The 13,450-nt window shown below is 41.9% G+C and overlaps 1 protein-coding gene across 1 annotated transcript in view; it reads left to right on the top strand.

The window, feature by feature from the left end:
• The first annotated feature begins 2,157 nt into the window (after positions 1–2,157).
• Positions 2,158–13,450, top strand: part of sh3tc1 (SH3 domain and tetratricopeptide repeats 1) — a 101,936-nt gene continuing 90,643 nt past the window's right edge. Inside the window, exon 1 of the mRNA XM_031895316.1 lies at positions 2,158–2,317. The gene's annotated coding sequence lies outside the window, so the exon portion shown is untranslated. The remainder of the gene's footprint in view (positions 2,318–13,450) is intronic.

The following is a 13,450-nucleotide window of genomic DNA, read 5'->3' as shown; positions in this document are numbered from 1 at the left end:
CAGTGGCCCAGACCCGACCCTTGCCGGCGCTCCCCCAGCCTACCGTTCCTCCCCTGACACGTTAAACTTATGTGCGCTCAGGGGAGGATGTCGGGTGGGGGACCCTGTAGGGGGTTAAGGAGGCTCAGTGGGGACCCCTGCGGGGGGTTAGGGTGTGCGCAGGACATGGCCTGCATGGACCCTGGTGGGCCCTGCACCCTCCAGTCTGACCCTGCCTTTGGGGAATATGAGCCATTAGTTATGGAGCCAGCAAGCTAAAATCTAAGCAATATCTGTTTTTTTCCTATAGATCTGCAGTTCTCTCAAAGATGCCCTGGTACCACAAGAAATATGGAGTGGACCCTGGGTGCCATCTGGAGGTTTGAAACCTGCAAATGTTTCTGTATCACACCTGGATTTCTTTCATAAGTTGGTATAGAGCAGCGTTAGCCAGAATTTCTATGTGCGGCCTTACCTGGCGGAGCAGGGGATTGGTGTTGCATTGTAGGCACAACACTAAAGAGCTTCCACTGGCTCACCCTCTTTAACTGCTAGCTTCACTCTCTTCAGTTTTGTTCTTATGTTTTCAGAGATTGATTTTTTTGTCCCCACATCTTTTGAATAGTGGTGGGAAATTGCCAGTGGTCCTGCACAGACAGGAAAGGCCTTACACAGAAAGGAAAATTCATTTTCTTGCAGGTCTGTACTGTCAGTTGAACATTGTGCCCTTTTGGGTGCAGGCAGATTAGTATTTAAGTTGTTCTGCTCTGTTCTATGCACCAGACCTTCAGCTGCTCAGTTAATCAGTTAATTTATAGTATGGTTTCTCTGCTGTCTCAGGGGGACAAAGGGAATGTATGAGGTTAAACAGGGTTGGACTGGGCCGCCGGGACTCCGGGAAAAATCCCGGCGGCCCAGACCCGACCCTTTCTGATGCTCCCCCTGCCCGACCTCTCCTCCCCTGACACGTTAAATTTACGCGCTCGGGGAGGATATTGGGTGGGGGCCCGGCGAGGGGGGTTAGGGGGGCCCCTTGTGGGGTCAGGGCGCAGCCACCTGCAGGGCCCCTGGGGCAGCAGTCCCGGTGGGCCCTGCAGCCCCCAGTCCGACACTGCCTTTGGGGAATATGAGCCATTAATTATGGAGCCAGCAAGCTAAAATCTAAGCAATATCTGTTTTTTCCTATAGATCTGCAGTTCTCTCCTTGAATCGGCATGATGTGCTATTCAAGCTACACAAGAGGAACAGCAAAGATGCCCTGGTACCACAAGAAATATGGAGTGGACCCTGGGTGCCATCTGGAGGTTTGAAACCTGCAAATGTTTCTGTATTACACCTGGATTTCTTTTATAAGTCGGTATAAAGCAGCGTTAGCCAGAATTTCTATGTGCGGCCTTACCTGGCACTAAAGAGCTTCCACTGGCTCACCCTCTTCAGGGCTCTGGCACACGGGGAGATTAGTCGCCCGCGGCAAAACTCCCTGTTCGCGAGTCTTTTTCGGCGATTTCCGGAAATCGCCCCGCCGCGTCTGCCATCCCGTCGGCGACTTACATGTTCGCCGTGGGATGGCAGGGGGAAGGCAATTCGGGGAGATTAGTCGCCCGCGAACAGGGAGTTTTGCCGCGGGCGACTAATCTCCCCGTGTGCCAGAGCCCTTAACTGTTGGCTGCACTCTCTTCAGTTTTGTTCTTATCTTATGTTTTCAGAGATTCCGCCGCTCCCCCTGCCCGACCTCTCCTCCCTGACACGTTAAATTTATGCGCTCAGGGGAGGACGTTGGGTGGGGGGCCCTGCGAGGGGGGTTAGGGGGGCCCCTGGGGGGGTGGGGCGCGGGCACCTGCAGGGCCCCTGAGGCAGGAGCCCCGGTGGGCCCTTCACCCCCCCAGTCCGACCCTGAGGTTAAACATATACATCTAAGGGCAAGTGGCACTTAAGCTGTCACTCTAGGCATGGCCCTTGGGTGCCTATATATATAGACAGAAAGATAGGTAAATAGAATAGATAGATAGATGATAGATAGATAGAAAGATAGGTAAATAGAATAGATAGATAGATAGATAGATACATAGATAGATAGATAGATTGATATTGCTGGGGTAGTAGCTGAGTGCTGGGTGCTAGTGCTGATAAGCTGCAGCAGCACTAGTTATGGTTGATTTTTCTGTTTGGCAGGCTTTGCTACAGAACCAATAAAAGTGGGGACACCAGCTAGAGAGTTGGCGTTTGCTGCAGTTTTTCTTGAGACCGTTCTGCCTACAGTGAGCATCAGCTGATCCCAGTTGTCCTGGACTGACAGAGCCTACAACAACTTTTATCATTGTCCGAGTAGTTCATCTGTGTAAGTATGTAGCTGAGTTCCATACCCCCAACTGTCCCGCTTTCCGCAAGACAGTACCGGTTTTGATAGCGCATTCTGCTGTCTCCTTCTTCTTCAGCGGCTCCTCTGCGTATGTGGCTCCTTTCGTGGTGGTGACAGGCCCTTTTATAAGGTTGTGCCCCGTGCGTAATGACGTCACACGTACACACGGTGCCCAACCTCATAAAAGGGCCTGTCGCCGCCACGAAAGGAGCCGCATATGCAGAGGAGCCGCTGAAGAAGAAAGAAGCGCTGTGTATGGAGGGGGCACTGTCTCAATTGGGGGCACTCTGTATGGGGGGCACTGTCTCAATTGGGGGCACTTTCTATGGGGGCACTGTGTATGGGGTGTACTGTCTATGGGGGCAATTGGGTGCACTTTCTGTGTTGGAGTACTGTCTATTGGGGGCAGTTGGGGCACTGTGTATGGGGGGCACTTTCTATGGGGGCACTTTCTATGAGGGGATACTGTCTATGGGGGTTACTGTCTATGGGGGGGCAATTGGGGCCACTGTGTATGGGGGGCACTGTGTATGGTGGGTACTGTGTATGGGGACAATTGGGGGCACTTTTTTATGGGGGGCATTGTGTATGGGGGCACTGTCTATGGGGGGTACTGTCTATTGGGCCATTGGGGGTACTGTGTATGGGGGGGCAAAACTGGTACATAGTTATAACTCGCTTATAACTGACTGCCTTCTCTCTATATTTGTATTTTATATGTAGGAGTTGTTATATTGTTTTCCTTAGGTAGTACAATATGAGGGTATAGCACATTTGCGTCTGATCCCGCCATTTGAACTATATAAAAGGAGTATTTTTTGAAAAAAAAAATAGATGGGGTGTGGTAATTGGGGCGTGGCCACAAAAGTGGGCATGGGCAAAAAAAATTTGCTGCGCTGTGCGCGCCAAATCTTTTGGTCCCTCTTCTCATTTTTCAAATGTTGGGAGGTATGGAGTTCTAGTACTCTAACATCTGGTGCAAATGCTCAACATTACCTACAGTTCTTAGAATAAGACTTAAATCCTGTATTCTGTGTTTTTAATTGTTTTTAAGAATTGTTCATTTTAGATTGCTGGGAGAGAGATTCTCTGTGGTTGGGATGACTTCACTGTGAGAGGCTACTGGGGGCAGGAGCCATTCACATCCATCTGCTCTGGGCTTTCCCTTAGCAGGCTCTAATGTATCTTGTATCATAGAACAGGAATGCTGAGAAAATTATAAAATGATAGCGAATAATGCTTCCCCTGTGCTGCTTACTCATTATAAAACCAGCAATACACCTATCGACCCCAAATGTAAACCACTTTTTTTTAAATGGTTTCAGGTTTTGTTGCCTTTTATGATGATTCATTTTTGCAATTTTAATTGCAAAAACAGTTTTGCTCAGTATGTTGTTTTTTTTGCCCTAGAATTTCATTACCATTTTAAAATAATACAGGTTGTTGCAAAGTTTTACAATCAACACTAGGCACAGGTTATGAAAGTATAGAAGCGCCCACTTGTGAAATGTGAGCAACTTGCATTTGTATCATTGTGGGCTTCACTCTTACAGGGTGTGACTGTTGTCTTATAGGCCCCTTCAGTACATGCCTTTATTTGGCTCAAGAAACAGTGCACAAAGGGAAGGAACACCTTTTGGGTGACATTTGTTCACATAGAAGCAATTGCTTTATTTTTCTCATTTTGAAAGTTTTTAGGTGTTTTTGCACCTAGTGTAGCACCTGCTAATACAGGTATGGGTTCTATTATTCAGAATGCATGGGACCTGGCATTTTCTGAATAAGGGATCTTTCTGTTATTTGGATCACCTTACCTTAAGTGTGCTAAAAAATAATGTAAACATTAATAAAACCCAGTAGGGTGGTTTTGCCTCCAGTATAGGTTAATTATATCTTAGCTGGGATCAAGTACAAAGAACTGTTTTATTATTGGAGAGAAAAAGGAAATCACGTTTAAAAATTTGAATTATTTGCCTATAATGGAGTCTATGGGAGCTGGACTGCCTGTAATTCGTAGCTTTCTGGGTAACAGATCCCATAACTGTAGTAGTAGAGAGATTTGTTCTATAGAAACACTCCATAAGCCTAAACCTGTCTAATTGTGATCATTAAAAAAAAGTAGCTGCTAACCATGAGCCCAAGAGCATTGGTACAAATATGGTGCTACATACAGTATATTTCATTTAGTTGTACTTGCTAGAGGGGGTCTTTGCTATTTATTTTGAGTTTGACATAAAACCACACAATTTTCTCTTTGCTCCCGGGGTGATCATGGATCATTTTGTAGGTGATTTATTTATTGTGAATTTTTTTTATAAAAAGATTTTGTGCAGAAAATTATTTTCTGATGTTGAAACTGACATTTATTCAGGTTAAACAAAGAAGCAGGGTTTGGGTACAGAAAAAACAGGCTACTTTTGGCTGTTAAGGATGCAGGCAAAAAGATATTCAGAGTTCTGGTGTTTAGTCTGAACTGCAACCCTCAGTATTCTCTTACATTCATCTTTTATCAAGGGCTGCTGGAAATTGTAGTTTAGCATTACATTTAATGTAGTGACCTGAATTTGTAAAAGGTATGTGTTTGCTTCAGAAGCTGTAATGCCATCTAAGGCATTCTGTCATCTAAAGTCACTCTCCTGTATAGGTGCAGGAAGGCATATGGGCACCACTTTGTATACCATTCAAATGGCAATGGTTTCTGAACTTATCTGATTATAGACAGGATTCACGTATAATCCCATCTCATACAATTTAGCGCAAAAATAATATTGGTTGTTGTGCAGAAAATCTATTTTGTGACGTTGAAACCTTTATTCAGGTTAAACAAAGAAGCAGGGTTTGGGTACATAGTAACAGCCTGCTTTTGGCTGATAGAAATGTAATATTTAGCAGGATGGCAGCTCTTGCCTTCCATGGATCAGTGTAGGCAGTTATAATGCTGCATTAACTCCTATATAAATTACAGTTATTTTACTACATGATATTAAAATGGGACAAATGTCATACGGGGCTGTCACTGCCCCCAAAAAAATGTTATCTGCAATTGCAATTGAACCAAATGTATATAAATCAATGTATTATTGTTTTCATAACTAACCCTTTAACCCTTTTAGTGACATAGGACATAGATTCTATGTCCTGGATAGCAAAGGACCTAAGTGCCACAGGACGTAGAATCTACGTCCTACAGCACTATCGGGTTTACAAGCGCTGCGCTCGCTTTTAAAGCAGCGGAGCGCTTGTAAACCCTGCACAACCCCCTAGGCAACGAGCAATGAAAGACATACTTACAGATCCGGTCCCCCGATCGATCCCCCAGCCAATGACAGCAGTGGGCACATGGTGATGACGTGTCCACTGCTGTCCCTTTAAAAGTCGCCGCCAACTGTCGGCTCCTCACTCCTGCTGCGCACTTTGGACCTGATGGATCTCCCCTGCTGCCTTCCTGCTGCCTTCCTGCCGCCTTCCTGCCAGATTGGTCGCCCCTGATCGCCTGCCTGCACTGTGTAAGCTGAACTACAACTCTCTACCACTGTTTATTTTGCTTATTTCTATCTCAACTGTCTAAAAAATTTTTTTTTCCATTTTTTCTTCTATCTTTGTCATTATTACACTTTTGCACACATACACACTTATTTACAACTTTCCCAAGCACACACATACACTTACATACACACTTACACTTTTTTTTTTTTTCTTTTCTTTACTTTCTTTCTTTGCTTTCTTTGGCAGTCTTTTTTTTTTACTAAAACTTTATTTCTGATCTTGCTCTATCATTATCTGATTTATTTGGTTGCATTTTAGTGTTTTTTTGGCATTTTCATAATTGATTTCTGTTTTTTAATTATTTTATTGTATTGTAACTTTTTTATTGCTATTGAGTGCTGAATTTGCAGTGATGTTGGTGGATCCAGGGCTCTGGCCACTGATTTCATTGCAATAATTGTTCTTCTGTTGGTTTGGGTGGTTTTATTGGATTTTACTGAATTTATTGTGTTTTATCTTTGCATTGTTCTTTATTGTGTATTTAGTGCCCCAAAAAAGGTTGCTTTTGCAGTGACGTTGGTGGATCCAGGGCTCTGACCACCGATTTCATTGCAATTATTGTTCTTTTGTTGGTTTAGGTGGTTTTATTGGATTTTACTGATTTTATGGTGTTTTATCTTTGCATTGTTCTTTATTGTGTATTTAGTGCCCCAAAAAAGGTTGCTTTTGCAGTGACATTGGTGGATCCAGGGCTCTGACCACCGATTTCATTGCAATTATTGTTCTTTTGTTGGTTTAGGTGGTTTTATTGGATTTTACTGATTTTATGGTGTTTTATCTTTGCATTGTTCTTTATTGTGGTTTAGTGCCCCCAAAAAGGTTGCTTTTGCAGTGACATTGGTGGATCCAGGGCTCTGACCACCGATTTCATTGCAATTATTGTTCTTTTGTTGGTTTAGGTGGTTTTATTCCATTTTAACTTCATTTGATTTCAGTTGTTCTAGAAAGGTCCAGAGGTGCTAAGTTCAGATTGTTCTGGTAGTTTCTATTGCCAAGGGTTAGGCTGATGCCACACATGGCGTAGGGCTGATTTTTTCGGCAAGCGGAAAAACACTTGCCAAAAATTCAGCCCTACGCCTGCTACTTGTGCCTGCACCCGAATGAATGGTATACGCTCGGGTGCAGGCACATGTAGCCGATATACGCATGAAAACGCGAGAGAATGCAAAGTCTCGCATTTTCATGCGTATATCGGCTACATGTGCCTGCACCCGAGCGTATTCCATTCATTCAGGTGCAGGCACAAGTAGCAGGCGTAGGGCTGAATTTTTGGCAAGTGTTTTTCCACTTGCCGAAAAAATCAGCCCTTCGCCACGTGTGGCATGAGCCTTAACTCCTGGTCATCTCTTGCTGGCTTGAGTTTATCAAAAGGTTACAGTGAGTTTTTGTACAAGTGTTCCAAGTGTTGTCTTGCTTGCTTTTTTTTTTTGCTTGCTTGTTTTGACTTTGCCTGCTGATTGCTAGATTTGCAGTTGTCAGTATATTTCTGGCACAATGGCCAAATGGTTTTACAGATACATGACAGATACATTACGGTTTTTTGTGCTTGTAGTACAAATTGAATATCTACTGTATGTTCTGGTTAGGTTACACAAGTTGCAGTGGCTCTCTAAATATAAAAACTTTGTGTAATACTGGTGTGCCACTGGTGACTGCTGCACGGCACGTAATGGTGCACATAATTTTATCTCTGATGCTAATGCCCCAAGCTTTATTGTGGGCACCTAAATTCCTAACCTTTAGTGCAACTTCTAAGGGCTCTGACACACGGGGAGATTAGTCGCCCGCGACAAATCTCCCTGTTCGCGGGCGACTAATCTCCCCGAGTTGCCTTCACCTGCCATCCCACCGGCGACAATGTAAGTCGCCGGTGGGATGGCACACGCGGCGGCGCAATTTCGGGAAATCGCCGAAAAAGGTGTGCACGTTTCAGAAATATATAGTTTGTGGGGGTTATTTCACAGGTAGGGGGGGTTTAGACTAAAAAACTGCAGGTAGTGCACATAGAGCGCAGCCCCCAAATTTTCAACTGAAATTGCCCTTATGCATTGCCCCTGTTTTGGGGCATTTGGTGGCCACGTCTTTATGTGCACCCATACATATGGGGTATCATTTTATTCAGGGGAACTTGCAGATTGATGTTTAGTAAGTTTTTGGTAGTTGCCATGGAGATTTTGGGGAGAAATCTAGGTTTTTTATCTGGTTTTTCCTTGATTTCTGACCAAAGCGCTGACTTCTGCAAGGGACTGCGGCCACAATTTTCCATGTAGAAAGAGGAGAGTGGCGTCTCTGAATAGCTGAAGGTGTGCAATTTTCAGAAATATATAGTTTGTGGGGGTTATTTCACAGGTAGGGGGGGTTAACACTGAAAAACTACAGGTAGTACACATAGAGCACAGCACCCACATTTTTAGCTGTAATTGCCCTTATGCATTGCCCCTGCTTTGGAGTGTTTGGTGCCCATGTCTTTATGTGCACCCATACGTATGGGGTATCATTTTGTTCAGGAGAAGTTTGTCTTTCAAATTTGCCTTTGTTAGAAAATTTTTATGAGATTTTTTTTTGTCAAATCCACATTTGATCATGCGTCCAAGTTTACGTTTTAGAAAAAAAAAATGTCAAAAAAAGTTCCAAATTTCACAATGCACTGACAAAAGGTATTTGGCTTTTGAGTGAAAACTACATTGCACCTAGAAACCTGAAGGTCTGTAGTTTCTAAAGATACCAAACATGAGGGGATATTTTAGATTTACATATAAGTTATGCTGCATCAACTGTTACAAGCGCTTTTCCGCTTTGTTCTGGTGTGATATTGTACAAAGTATTGCTTTAGTTTGGGGGTTACTTCTGGACAGGAACTGTGGGGTACCACCACATATTTGGTATCGTTGGACTTGGGAGTATCAGGGCTTTTACAAACAACAAAAAAAAGTGTGTAAAATTAACTTTTCTATGGAAAAAAAACTCAAAATATACAGAAATTTTTCATAATTTTTTTTTTTTTTTTTACATATTTCACCCAAAATACATATCATATCTCCAGAAAAGTTATAAAATTTGGTATGTATGTTGAAGCCCAATTAGTGACGAAAAAAACGATATATAATTTCCCTAGTTTCATGGAGGTTTTCCTACCAAAAAACATAGTTAAAGTGAATGAGTACAAAATGCTTAAAAAACGTCTGGCACTGGGGGGAACTGAAATGACGAATTCGGCTGGCACTTAAAGGGTTAAACAGCAAGTTTTATACAAATCAAATATCATTCATTTATTCTGTATGACTGTTACTGCTTTGCATTTCTAAAGATAATGTTGTGGCAAGTTTTGCTATGCAGTGATGTCATAATGCAGTGATGTCACAATGATAGCTGCCAGTCATAGCTCAGTGTCACTCATACAGGTCTCTCCAAGAGATCATTTGTTTGGGAGCAGCCAACAGAGACAGACAAGGTCATTTATAGCTGCTAAGGGAACCTGTTTACAAGATGTAGGTAAGGAGTTTTTACCGTTAGCGACCTGCAGTATATTCCAAACTCCATAACCTACAACTCCCATAATCCTCTTCCATTCATCCACTGTCAAGAGTTGCTGGGAATATTAGCATAAGCTAGTCCAACAACACCAAAAATGATTGTACTTTGTATATTTAATGTAGTCTTTTTCTAATGCCGTTCATACAGTATAAATAAGCTCCTTCATGAATATAGGCACAACTCAACAGATAAAAATTACTTTATAAACTATAAACAGGGGAAGTATGTATTTTGGTGTTACAGGCCCTCTAATTGGTACATTTTTTACATGAAACATTGATCATTATCATTATGTGTATTTAAGTGTCAGAACCTCTGACTTTGTTAAAAGGGATGCCCAATGCTAACTACCATTGATAGCTAGTACCGCCCCTGCACAGAGATCTTTGCTTGTTTGGGTGCAGCCAGGCAGGGCAAGGTCAGATTTGATCCTTTTCTTTTTTATTTGTTTGTTACTGGCCCTGTAATGTGCATGCAGAGGCTTCAGCATTGGCTGGTAAGGAGGGATATGTGGGATTGTAGTGCTAAAGAATAAGCTGTAGTGACTACTATATAAGTTAGTTATTTTGGTACATGTTAGATGATAGATAAGGGTCAGTGCAATATGGATATCTCATATGGTTTAGCCTGCAGATAATATTGCATTTCTGCCATTACTGGCCGGCGTTTATCAAGGCTATGTGTTAGCAACTGTTGCTATGCAGTGATGTCACAATGCTAGCTACCAGCCATAGCTCGGCAGCACCCCTGCAGGCCTGGCAGAGAGTTTCATTTAGTTGGGAGCAGCCAGGACAGACAGACAAGGTCATTTATAACTACTAAAACTAAATTGGTTCAAAGATGTAGGTAAGAAGCTATGTTTCCATTTAATGTAGTGATCTCCTGTATTTGTAAAAAATATGGGATGCTGAAGGCTACAATGCAGCTTAATTTGGGAAGCTTTTGGGTACCAGGGATGTAGAAGCAGGGGCAGCCTTTGATTTCTACAAAAGGCAGTTAATGTTGCATTTAATAATGTAATGTGTAGAGTTTCCTTGTGACTCTTAGATAATTTTTTCTTTTGACCCCAGCCATGAGGGTTTATTAGGGGCTATTTGCAGGTGACATGAATTTTTTTGCTTTTTTTTATTGGGTTTTTTGAAGAATGACTTCTATTTCTAAATGTTTTTTTAATCTCCTGTTGTATGTATAAAATTGTAGAGACATTCATTTTAGGTTTATGGGTATGTAGGCCTTTAAATGATGCATTTCGATTCTAACAGGATGTCTACCTTTCTATACTGTAGATATGATATTATGCTTTTATGTTCAATAATGAATTGTTAGTTATACTTAGTGGATATCAAAAGAGTTGGTTATGTTTTGTGTCCTTGCAAGACTTTGATACTATTCTTCTCTCCATGGGGGTCATTGTTAAGATGCTGCAGTGTCAGTATAGTTGCAAATTGTCCATATGTGGAGCTGGTCATGTTATGATCACCTTCATGGATATGTGAAGCAACAGAGGGCGGATTGGGGGAGGCGTCAGTGGGGGGCATATGTGTGCCAGGCGCATCTGCCTTGCACACAGGTCCCCCATGGCCCTTTACTTCACTCTAGGGGTATTCTAGAGGAAAGTAGAGGGTCACACTGACATTTTAAGTCTTGTGCTATGGTCATGTGGATGATGACAGTGCACAAGTCGACACTGCATAAGACTATTGGTGGAGGTGCGGCACACTGTGTGACCACGCAGATAGTGCTATGCCTATTTTGCTTTGTCTTCTTTTTAACAAATAACCCAAGTGTAGTGAAGACTTTTGACTTTAGTGAATTTAATATTGAGATGTGTTTAGTTTGCTTGTGACTTTTAGATCATTTTCTCTTTTGACCCCAGCCATGAGGGTCATTAGGGAGCTATTTGCTGGTGACATGCATTGTGCCAGACTTTGATACTATTCTTCTCTCCATGGGGGTCATTTGTTAAGATGCAGTGTCAGTATAGTTGCAAATTGTCCATATGTGGAGCTGCTCATGTTATGATCATCTGCATGGATATGTGAAGCAACAGAGGGCGGATTGGGGTTGCGTCAGTGTGGGGCATATGTGTTCCTGGCGCATTTGCTATTAGAGAGAAAAAGGAAATCACGTTTAAAAATTTGAATTATTTGCGTATAATTGAGTCTATGGGAGCTGGACTTCCCGTAATTCATAGCTTTCTGGATAACAGATCCCATAACTGTACTAGTAGTAGTGAGATTTGTTCTATAGAAACACTCCATAAGCCTTAACCTGTATAATATTTCTAATTGTGATCATTAAAATTAGGAGACCCCACAGAAGTAGCTGCTAACCATGAGCCCAAGAGCATTGGTACAAATATGGTGCTACATACAGTATATTTCATTTAGTTGTACTTGCTAGAGGGGGTCTTTGCTATTTATTTTGAGTTTGACATAAAACCACACAATTTTCTCTCTGCTCCCGGGGTGATCATGGATCATTTTGTAGGTGATTTATTGTGAATTTTTTTTATAAAAAAAGATTTTGTGCAAAAAAATTATTTTCTGATGTTGAAACTGACATTTATTCAGGTTAAACAAAGAAGCAGGGTTTGGGTACATAGTAACAGCCTGCTTTTGGCTGATAGAAATGTAATATTTAGCAGGATGGCAGCTCTTGCCTTCCATGTAGGCAGTTATAATGCTGCATTGACTCCTATATAAATTACAGTTATTTTACTACATGATATTAAAATGGGACAGATGTCATACGGGGCTGTCACTGCCCCCAAAAATTTTTTATCTGCAGTTGCAATTGAACCAAATGTATATAAAGCAATGTATTATTGTTTTCATAACTAACCCTTTAAACAGCAAGTTTTATACAAATCAAATATCATTCATTTATTCTGTATGACTGTTACTGCTTTGCATTTCTAAAGATAATGTTGTGGCAAGTTTTGCTATGCAGTGATGTCATAATGCAGTGATGTCACAATGATAGCTGCCAGTCATAGCTCAGTGACACCCATACAGGTCTCTCCAAGAGATCATTTGTTTGAGAGCAGCCAACAGAGACAGACAAGGTCATTTATAGCTGCTAAGGGAACCTGTTTACAAGATGTAGGTAAGGAGTTTTTCCGTTAGCGACCTACAGTATATTACATTCCCCCGATAGAATTTTAAAAACTCCATAACCTACAACTCCCATAATCCTCTTCTATTCATCCACTGTCAAGAGTTGCTGGGAATATTAGCATAAGCTAGTCCAACAACACCAAAAATGATTGAACTTTGTATATTTAATGTAGTCTTTTTCTAATGCCATTCATACAGTATAAATAAGCTCCTTCATGAATATAGGCACAACTCAACAGATAAAAATTACTTTATAAACTATAAACGGGGGAAGTATGTATTTTGGTGTTACAGGCCCTCTAATTGGTACATTTTTTACATAAACATTGATCATTATCATTATGTGTAATTAAGTGTCAGAACCTCTGACTTTGTTAAAAGGGATGCCCAATGCTAACTACCATTGATAGCTAGTACCGCCCCTGCACAGAGATCTTTGCTTGTTTGGGTGCAGCCAGGCAGGGCAAGGTCAGATCTGATCCTTTTCTTTTTTATTTGTTTGTTACTGGCCCTGTAATGTGCATGCAGAGGCTTCAGCATTGGCTGGTAAGGAGGGATATGTGGGATTGTAGTGCTAAAGAATAAGCTGTAGTGACTACTATATAAATTACAGTTATTTTGGTACATGTTTTTTGATGATAGATAAGGGTCAGTGCAATATGGATATCTCATATGGTTTACCTGCAGATAATATTGCATTATCTGCCATTACTGGCCAGCGTTTATCAAGGCTATGTGTTAGCAACTGTTGCTATGCAGTGATGTCACAATGCTAGCTACCAGCCATAGCTCAGGAGCACCCCTGCAGGCCTGGCAGACAGTTTCATTTAGTTGGGAGCAGCCAGGACAGACAGACAAGGTCATTTATAACTACTAAAACTAAATTGGTTCAAAGATGTAGGTAAGAAGCTAT

Source organism: Xenopus tropicalis, chromosome 1 (assembly GCF_000004195.4).
Source record: "Xenopus tropicalis strain Nigerian chromosome 1, UCB_Xtro_10.0, whole genome shotgun sequence".
NCBI classification, from domain to species: domain Eukaryota; kingdom Metazoa; phylum Chordata; class Amphibia; order Anura; family Pipidae; genus Xenopus; species Xenopus tropicalis.
This window is presented reverse-complemented; position numbering and strand designations above follow the sequence as displayed.